Here is a 9,489-nt window from a genome sequence, read left to right on the forward strand (position 1 = left end):
ATGAACGAGTTCACAGTAACGTTCATCAGGCAGTAATACAGTACGTTCAGTTCACGTTCGCTCAAAATATGAACGAGTTCATGAACTTTCGTTCAATGAACGCGTTCAGGCACAACACTGGTGCAGAGCACCGAGAGCACAGCTCACTCACCCCACCCCCCTCCTCCTGCTCCTTACCATCTCCAGTGCTGTGCAGAGCACGGAGAGCACAGCTCACTCACCCCACCCCCCTCCTCCTGCTCCTTACCATCTCCAGTGCTGTGCAGAGCACCGAGAGCACAGCTCACTCACCCCACCCCCCTCCTCCTGCTCCTTACCATCTCCAGTGCTGTGCAGAGCACCGAGAGCACAGCTCACTCACCCCACCCCACCCCCTCCTCCTCCTCCTTACCATCTCCAGTGCTGTGCAGAGCACCGAGAGCAGCTCACTCACCCCACCCCTTCCTCCTGCTCCTTACCATCTCCACAGCTCACTCACCCAGGCCTCCCCCTCCTCCTGCTCCTTACCATCTCCACAGCTCACTCACCCCACCCCACTGCTGAGTGCCTTCACTGCTGCCTTCTGTGCTCCATTTCGCTCGCTCCCCACTCACCGCTTCTCTCTCTCTCTCTCTCTCTCTCTCTCTCCTCTCTCTCTCCTTCTCTCTCTCTCCTTCTCTCTCTCTCGCTCTCTGTTTCACTTTCCTCTCTCCCTCACTCTAATTAATACAGACAGACCTAGTTAAGATGTCACTTGAAAACATCCCCGGTGAGAGACGATGGCAGACAGCCATTGGGAGGATTCCGATAGGCCTTCACAGTAAAACTAACAGGATAAATTGGTGTCCTTAAAAGGTCAGGTATGCACGGGGGAGCCGAGGAGAGCGTGACCCGGAGCCAAGGTAGCAGCAGTGCGACTGGACTGCCTCTCCTGACACTTACGTCCCCACCGCCACACACACACACACACACACACACACACATATACTGTATACACACACACACACACACATATACTGTACACACACACTCAGGATGTCAGTAATTGCTCCGTTGGAACTGACTGCTGTGGTCCAGCCACACACTCTTGGTGGTAGGTAAGCAGATAAGACAGGGGCAGGAAGCCGCCCTACAGCCATTGATCGACGATATCAATTTTTAGATTTTTTTTTTTTCCCAGGACATTTACTCCTGCTGTAATACACTGGGCCGTAGCTGATTGGATCTCATGAGAAAGAAAAGGTTATGGAATTCCACGTCCTGTTCACATGTCCTGTGCCCTTGAAAGAAAATGACATTTAATAAAAATGAAGGAAGATAAAAGAAGGTTCATCTTTGAGAATAATTATGGGCCTACTTTTTTGCAGACGTGTAAGCTAATTTTGCAGATATACCATGATATCATCTTGATACCACATTCTCTTATTGCTGAGATTCTGCGGTCTGTTTCAATGTTTCAGTTTTGCATGAACACCAATAAGCACACAGCACAAGAAATACAACTGTGAAAGCAAGCGATGCATTGCCTGTAACCAACCCATCTTTTACTGTGATTATTATTAATATGAAATAATACTACGCGGTCTGCATGCTGAGGATGAGGCGTGGTTCAGTCTTCAAATGACCTGCCAGTGATTCACTGCTGAATTACATGGATCAATGTAATACAACTGTTATTGCTCTCCTCTGATGGATAGTGGTGATATATATTGTAATGGAGCTTTGCCAATGTCGCCGCATGTGTCATGTCAACATGCACCCCAGCCTCAATCAATGAAGCCCATTGTGTGGTATGAATGCTTTAGTTTATAGTTTTCAGAGGAACAGCAATCAAGAAAACCTGCCGTCTCGCACACATAGTGCTGAATACACAAAACGGGCCTTCCTGCCCTTGGTGAAAAATTGCATTCTTTAATGCAAGGTGACAGAGGAACAATGCTGCAGTGCTGTGTCTCGCACAGTTGTTGTTTCTTTTCATATCTTTTTTGCTCTTTTATCTGTTATATTAAAGGCGCAAATATCACTCACCCCTGCACTGCAACTGGCCGCCATCAATGCAGCACTTCTATTGGAATGGCGCCTCTCATGTTGGCGAATTTGAATGTTCACCTCCAGACGTGCGTGAGGAGAAGACGGATGTGGGGAGGGACAAGGGGTTGATGAATAGCTGAGGGGTTGGGCCTGAGCTTTATAAGTTCCTCATCACCCCCATGCAGCAATAAAGGCCCTCTTGTTTTGATCAAGTCAGAGAATGCCAGCATAAACAAAGGCAAAGCCAGGAAAAGAGTGGATTGGAGAGACAGGTTGAAAAATTAATGGAATTGATGTGTGTGTGTGTGTGTGTGTGGTTTCTCTGTGTATGTGTGTGTGTCTGGATGTGATGGGGATGGGAGTGTGTGTGGATGTGATGGGGATGGGAGTGTGTATGTGTGTGTGATGGGGATGGAAGTGTTTGGACTCCGTATCTCCTGTTCCGTGCTGTCAGATGAAATGGATGGTGTTTAATTTCCAATAAGGTGCTTAAGAGCAACTCCTAATCAAGCTTTTAATTGCAATTCCAAGTCATTAAATCCAGATAATCCACAAACAAAGTACCTGATTGTGTATTTGTGCCAATCCGCTCTTTTAATCTCTTTCTTTGTAAAGCAGAGCTCAGCCAATATTAGCAGCTGGAACTATTCTCCTTGTAGCTATATTGCAAAAAAGCTGAAATGTATTAAATCAAGGCACTATCGAGGCTTATTTTATGTTTGACTTTTCTTATCAGGTAGCTTTTATGCAAGACCATTTCTCTTGTTTCAAGTTACACACATTTGCACGAAAATACCCTGTTCTTTTGGCAGATTAGTTTGCTTTGAAAGGTACACTAGCCTATGCAAGATTTTCACCTTATATAACCTTTACAAAGCCAATTTGATGGTAAACAAACTTGTAATAGGCGAATCGTTCACCTAGCATAGCTATACATCATAGACGTAGCGAGTCACTACCGAGAAAACCAGCCATGCAACTTCAAGAACGGCGGCCCGACAAATCTTTACTTTTAGCCTTTGTAGCCTAAACCATGCTCTTCCTTACTTGAAACACCTTTGTTGAAATGCAAGAAATTGAAGACTGAAACTAGGGAGTAGTCTGGGTGTGGGAATGAACGTTATTTCAGATGCTCACATTTAATTTGTGTAGACTTTTTGTGGTATTAACGCAACATTTTACAAAGCACTGTGGACTGTGAGTAAGTCAACAGCAGAAAACCTACTTAGCAAGCCGAAATGTCCCAGCCCGGTGTTTAGGATGCATCTTTCATGTATATCAGCAAACCATCGCATTAGCAAACGTTAGCACAGTGGCTTACTAACTAAGCTCCTGTCAGTATGATCAGAAAAGAATGGGATGTTAGTCAAAATACACAATTAAAGTGCTGTTATCAATTTACTTGGTATAACCACGTTTATGTTTCACAAATACGCCAACAATCAAACTAGCCTCCATCACTGAACCAATGCTAACGGTAACATTATTTTACCTATGGATATAACATTACCTGGTGTATGATTACCTGCAGTAAAAACCAAGCATGTCTATTTCTGAAAGGTTAAGAAATGGGAATTACATTTCACGTGAAAATCATGTAATACACAACCCACAAATCTATGAAACTGTAAGCTACCGTTGCGTTGTCATTGTAGGAAGTGAAGTGGAAAAAGTCAAGTAACGTTGTGTCTTGCAGGAAGACGCTGCCCCATCTGGTGGATAAACTACGTAACACCAATACTGGAAATGCAGCCTAAATGAAGGATTAATATTCGGTTTTCCTTTACTGAATTTAAAATTATTTATATGCCGTTATAATTGCAGATACCGTTAGTATGTGCGTGCCTGTGTGTCTGTGTGTGTATGTGCATACACATACGAATGAGTGGTTACGGGCTAAGTTGATGCGGGCCCTTGAGACCAACATACCATAAAAATGTGGTCATCCTCCTTCAATATTGGGGGAGGGGGGGGGGGGCGGATAAAAATAAAAATACTAAAGCCTAAATAGTAAATACTATGGCCTAAATGCGCAATTTCTTCCTATTTCTATGCCTAAAACACGCATGCATGATCTGTTACCTCACTTATTATCCAAACATCTACATGCAAACATTTAACTCACAAGGAAAATTGATAAGGTTACCCATAAAAACACTTTGATCTGTTTTATAAACAGAAATTACATTTTGTGTGGACATCATAGTGTTAAAAAAACTATCCGAGCAGATTTCCAGCTTTAGCCGTGTATTAGCCGACAGTGCGTGGAGACAGTGATTCTGCAACTGCCATGATCACACACACTGGTGTGCTTGAGTGAGAGCCAGGTGTGTTTGGTGTTAGCATTATATATAATCATTTAAACAGCGGCCATATTTTGTAAAGGTCTGCCAGGGAAATTTTTGCTGTCATATGGCGTGCTTTCTCACAAAAGCATTGAAATCACTGTGCTTAACTAGCCAACAACCTGAGCCTAGCCAGTCACATAATAGAGTCCCGAAGTGTGACGTAGCGTTACCATGACGGTAGAATCACTGTGCTTAACTAGCCAACAACCTGAGCCTAGCCAGTCACATAATAGAGTCCCGAAGTGTGACGTAGCGTTTCCATGACGGTAGAATCACTGTGCTTAACTAGCCAACAACCTGAGCCTAGCCAGTCACATAATTGCCACGCAGAGGCCCTTCTCATCTGCTGATACAGCAACAGGAGAGTCCTCCACTGCTCCTCATTGCCTAGATCAACAGGAGAGTCCTCCACTGCTCCTCATGGCCTAGATCAACAGGAGAGTCCTCCACTGCTCCTCATGGCCTAGATCAACAGGAGAGTCCTCCACTGCTCCTCATTGCCTTGATCAACAGGAGAGTCCTCCTCTGCTCCTCATGGCCTAGATCAACAGGAGAGTCCTCCACTGCTCCTCATTGCCTAGATCAATAGCGGAGTGATAATTGGGAGAGTCGGGAGAATTAACGAATTCCCAGTGGGTCGGTGGCATTTTGGGGCTGAACTGATTACTCTGAGCTAAAAAGCATGATATTGCTGTTTGAATATTTTTCTTTGCTGGACCTGTGTGACTGTAGAAATCCATAACTAGGCTTGGGAATCAGTTCCAGGTATCGGTTAGGAATCGGTTCCAAGCGTTCCGATCCATCGGAATCGTACACATCCACACGTTAACGATTCCACTAACGATTCCAATACAAAGCTTTGTTTTAGAAATGTTTACTTTTTTAGAAATTTTAAAGCATTCAACTTCTGTATTGATATTGCACACTTGATATTCATTCTCTAAAACCACTTTAAATTAGACATTCAAAGCCAACACTCTCACTGCCATCCTATAAGTGTTCAGCAAATGGTACAGGAATCGATATGTGAATCGATAAGGAATCGCATCGATAAGCAGACTCAACAATGGCATCGATATCGATAATTTCTTAATGATGCCCATCCCTATCCATAACCTTAAGGGGCCTATTTTGACCCAGCGCAAAGTGTATTCTTGTCCCGACGCAAAGCGGATTCTTGTCTTACACTCAGAGTTTCCGCCATGCGCGTCTCTTTTATTGAACAATGCGCTCAGGGGTGTGGCAATTAACAACCTAAGATGTGGTCTGGTGTGTTATCTAAAATTGCTATTCGCTATACACTATCTAAAATGCATTACGCCACTGACCAAGAAAAACCAGGTCTATAGCTAAAGGCACATATGAAGCACAGCTGAACAAGTACTGTCACGAGATGTAAGCAGCAACTCCTCTGCAGGATAAATGTCTTTTTATTCAGTCATTTGAATATTATTGGGGTAAGTGTTGCTTTTTTCAGGCTATGTTTTCAAAGGTAACCCATTGTCAGTCAATAGTGAAAGTAATTAACTGTGTATAAATGTTTTGTCGTTGACTATGACGCCATGGTGAAGTTAGTTTCCCTTTGCCTATGAGTTCAAATAATGAACGAGTGCAGATACTCTGCTAGGTTTTAGTAAAGCATGATTTAGTGGAATATCTATTCCATATGGTCTCGCGTGCAAGCAGATTCCTTCAAATGCGCCGCTGACTATCAAAATAACGAAGCATTGTTTGAAGTTGCGCTGCTTGGCAAAAGTACTCACTTCCCGTACTCAAGTAGAAGTACAAATTATTGTGTTAATAAATGCAGGCAGGAAAAAAGCATACCTCTGCTTCCATTCTTCTTTGTAGGTCCTGCATTCTGAATAAATTTTTCTTTTCAAGGCTTTCGACAACGACATTTTGCATCGATAACTAGCATATAGCAATGTTCAGCTAATCATTTACACGTCATCCAGAAGAATAATATTTGTATACAGTAGCTACGGCAGGTTGCTAGGCAAGTCGCCTGTTTCATGAGAGACGACAGGAGATGCAGCAGGCGGCATAAAAACAGCGCACATAAGCAAATAAACGTTTTTAATGGAATTAAATTAAATGCATTTTAAAAGTTAGATGATGTTTATTTTAATATAATTTAATAATTTAAATAGTAGGCCTATAACCCCCCCCCCCCCCCCCCCATTACAAAAGCTATGGCACGCGATGCCATTGTCTGAAAAGAAATTGGCCCGGGTCCAAACGTAATTGCCGACCCCTGTTGTAGTATGTCTCAATTAAATTTAGTCAAAATGCCCTTCTCCTCTCCTCGCCTTTGGTGCTTCCCTAACTTCTAGCTGCAGAGTAGTCTATATCCTTAGCAATAAGTAGATGCAGCATTGGGTCTTGAACAGGGATGTAGTGGAGGCTAAACACAAGTAAACACAGTTTGTCTGCCTCTTATTAGTGTTTATCCACCTCTTAAAAGAGTTTATTCACTAATTACAACTACAAACATTTAAAAATCACACTGTATTATCCACAATAACAATATGTACACTCAACACTCTATGAACCACGTAATGCCACTTGTATTGTTATAAACATTGGACAATAACCTCCACCATCATCAAACATGTTCTGAATGCCTTTTCTAAAAATCTGATAACACATGGCAGTCCACCTTACCATGATCACAGAATTCATAGTTTACCCACGGCTAGAAATGGCCCAACAGGTTATGGGAAGATTTAAAAAGAGAGACTGGCACTCTTGCACTCTAGTAACATTTGTATGGTCCAGGAACTGTTGCATAAAAAATGGTTGTCATTCACAAGACTACTTTTACTTTTATACTTTAAGTAAAATTCCAAGCCTGTACTTTGTTACTTTTACTTGAGTAAAGAAGTTAAATCAGTACTTCTACTTTTACCAGAGTATTTTTAATGCCAAGCCTACGTGTAGGGTTGCACAATTAATCGAATTTTAATCACGATCACGATTTTGGCTTCCCACGATCAAATTTGCGTGATCGAGCAATATTAAAAATGCGTGCTCTACCCATTGAACCAACCTGGCAACCCATAGAACACTCCGCTACAAAACAATGTGCCTGCATGCATCCATGAAACCACACATGCCTTTTTATCACGTTAACTTTTAGTCCTTGTTTGATTCCTCCGATATAGCCTATAATAAGAGTTGAGCTAACGATGGGATCCGTTATATTCATGTATTTTATAAGATACATGTGCAACCTACAATGCATATGCATTTCAAGACACAGCCTACTCAAAACGAGTGAACAATAATGAAATTGTAGCCTACACGTCAGTGTTTTACATATCAACGAATGACTAAACCAGGGGTGTCCAAACTGCGGCCCACCACGCACTTTAATCCGGCCCGCCGAGCATTTATTAGTTTATCATAGATCCGGCCCGCCACACTTTAATCCGGCCTGCCAAGCATATAATTAGGTTATCATAGCTAGCTATTTTTTTTCCAACGATAGACGACGTTGTGGTTAACTCAGGCCCGTCGCTAGAAGGCAAGCAAACCAAGCAATTGCTTGGGGCCCCGAGCTGGCCAGGGGCCCCAAGACAACGACTGGTTAAGAATAAAATGCAACGACAAACTGTGAGCGCCCCTTTGATAGTCAATGCAGTAAAGTGCAACGACACTGTTACCGGCAATACCGGGATCCCCCTCAAGGGGGCCCCTCTCAGTAGTCGCTGACAGCAGCCAGCCAGCCAGGTTTGTGATCTCTGCTGCCGCGAAAATATAAAACAGGCAGTCATAATGAAGCGGAGTTATGCGTCTGTAAGCCAGAAAAGAAAGAAGAGAAAGGAAGAGGATGACAAGAAAAAACAAGATAGTGGTAAGTGATAAATTACACTGGATAAAATAGCTCTACTTGTAATGGTGTAATGTCGCAGCAGGAAGGCTAGCCTAGCAAAAATTTTTTATGTTAACTACCTGCTTGACGGCCAATGCTGCTTGTAACAAACTAGAACAGTTAGCGCAACTTTTTTTCCAAACGGACGGAATATGGTTACATACTGTAATATGTTTATTAACGGGATAAGGAAGACGCAGATCTTTCCAGAATCACTGTTTAGCGTATTTAATGACATAACATTGCTATAGCTTTGTAATAGGTTTTAATAAGTGGCATAGCTTCTCTGCTATACTAACTATTCGACCGTGATAATCTATTTACCAAATGGGGGTTAGGAAAACCACACGATAAATTCCGTGCATCAAAGCAGACTGGAACATTCATGTCTAGCAGTATTCGTGCACGCCAGCTGTTTACTGTCTTTAAAGCACCAGGTGCGTCTGTCTAATTCTCAAACAGCAGAATGCTTTTAAATGCTATGTTAAGCTACAAGTAGGCCTAGGTTAATGTATAACATTAGCATGGGATGTTTTTACAGTAAGCATTGGTAGAAAGTAGCTGCATCCCTTCTAAATATCAAAATATGGAAATGCTAACATATCTTTTCTTTCTCCCTCAAGGTGCTTTGCTTAAATTTCTTAGCCCTCAGGCTCTTCCTAAGGATACCTCCACTGATGAAGGTAGAGTGAATTTCTCTCACTGAGCTGAGCTGTTAATGACCTTTTCCAATATGCTAACAGTGAAATGGTCAAATGTACTTCACAGGTAATTTCAGATTTTTTTTCAATTATTTTCCCAGGAACACCATAAACTTCATCCTCCATTCATGAGGAAGAAGCTGACATTGGATTTTATAGTATGGTGGTGTTTTTGCAAATGTTCAAAACTAATGCACAATATATATATGCAACACTGTCAACATTTTTTATTTATATAAAGTGTGGGTGAACTTAAACTGTATGGCTATGCTGTGGTTCCTGTAGGCTTTGCGTGCGGTGTGTGTGTGTGGGGGGGCTCCATGTCCATTTTGCTTGGGGCCCCCAAATTCCTTGAAACGGCCCTGGGTTAACTTCAGGCTACTGCAAACTGCTCTACACTCTTCCTAAAGAACGTTTACAATGTCAATGTCAAAACAGCTTGTTACATCGAGATACATAGTATCTCAATTGCAGCAGATCTAACTACGTTATGCTACTCCATTTAATTGGGAACGCATTTGAGCGTGCACGAGAGAGAGCGCAATGGCAACAG

At 42.4% G+C, this 9,489-nt stretch overlaps 1 long non-coding RNA gene across 1 annotated transcript; it reads left to right on the plus strand.

Annotated features, from left to right (window-relative positions):
- The first annotated feature begins 8,191 nt into the window (after nucleotides 1-8,191).
- On the plus strand, nucleotides 8,192-9,161 carry LOC143104519 (uncharacterized). Its single transcript, XR_012983084.1, has 3 exons — nucleotides 8,192-8,217; nucleotides 8,859-8,918; nucleotides 9,038-9,161. It is a non-coding gene; the product is annotated as an uncharacterized LOC143104519 (long non-coding RNA).
- The last annotated feature ends 328 nt before the right edge of the window (nucleotides 9,162-9,489 follow it).

This window comes from Alosa pseudoharengus, unplaced genomic scaffold (genome assembly GCF_046254945.1).
Source record: "Alosa pseudoharengus isolate Yale_2024_CS ecotype anadromous, Long Island Sound unplaced genomic scaffold, YU_APseudo_1.1 YU_APseudo_1.1_scf_5, whole genome shotgun sequence".
Classification (NCBI taxonomy): domain Eukaryota; kingdom Metazoa; phylum Chordata; class Actinopteri; order Clupeiformes; family Clupeidae; genus Alosa; species Alosa pseudoharengus.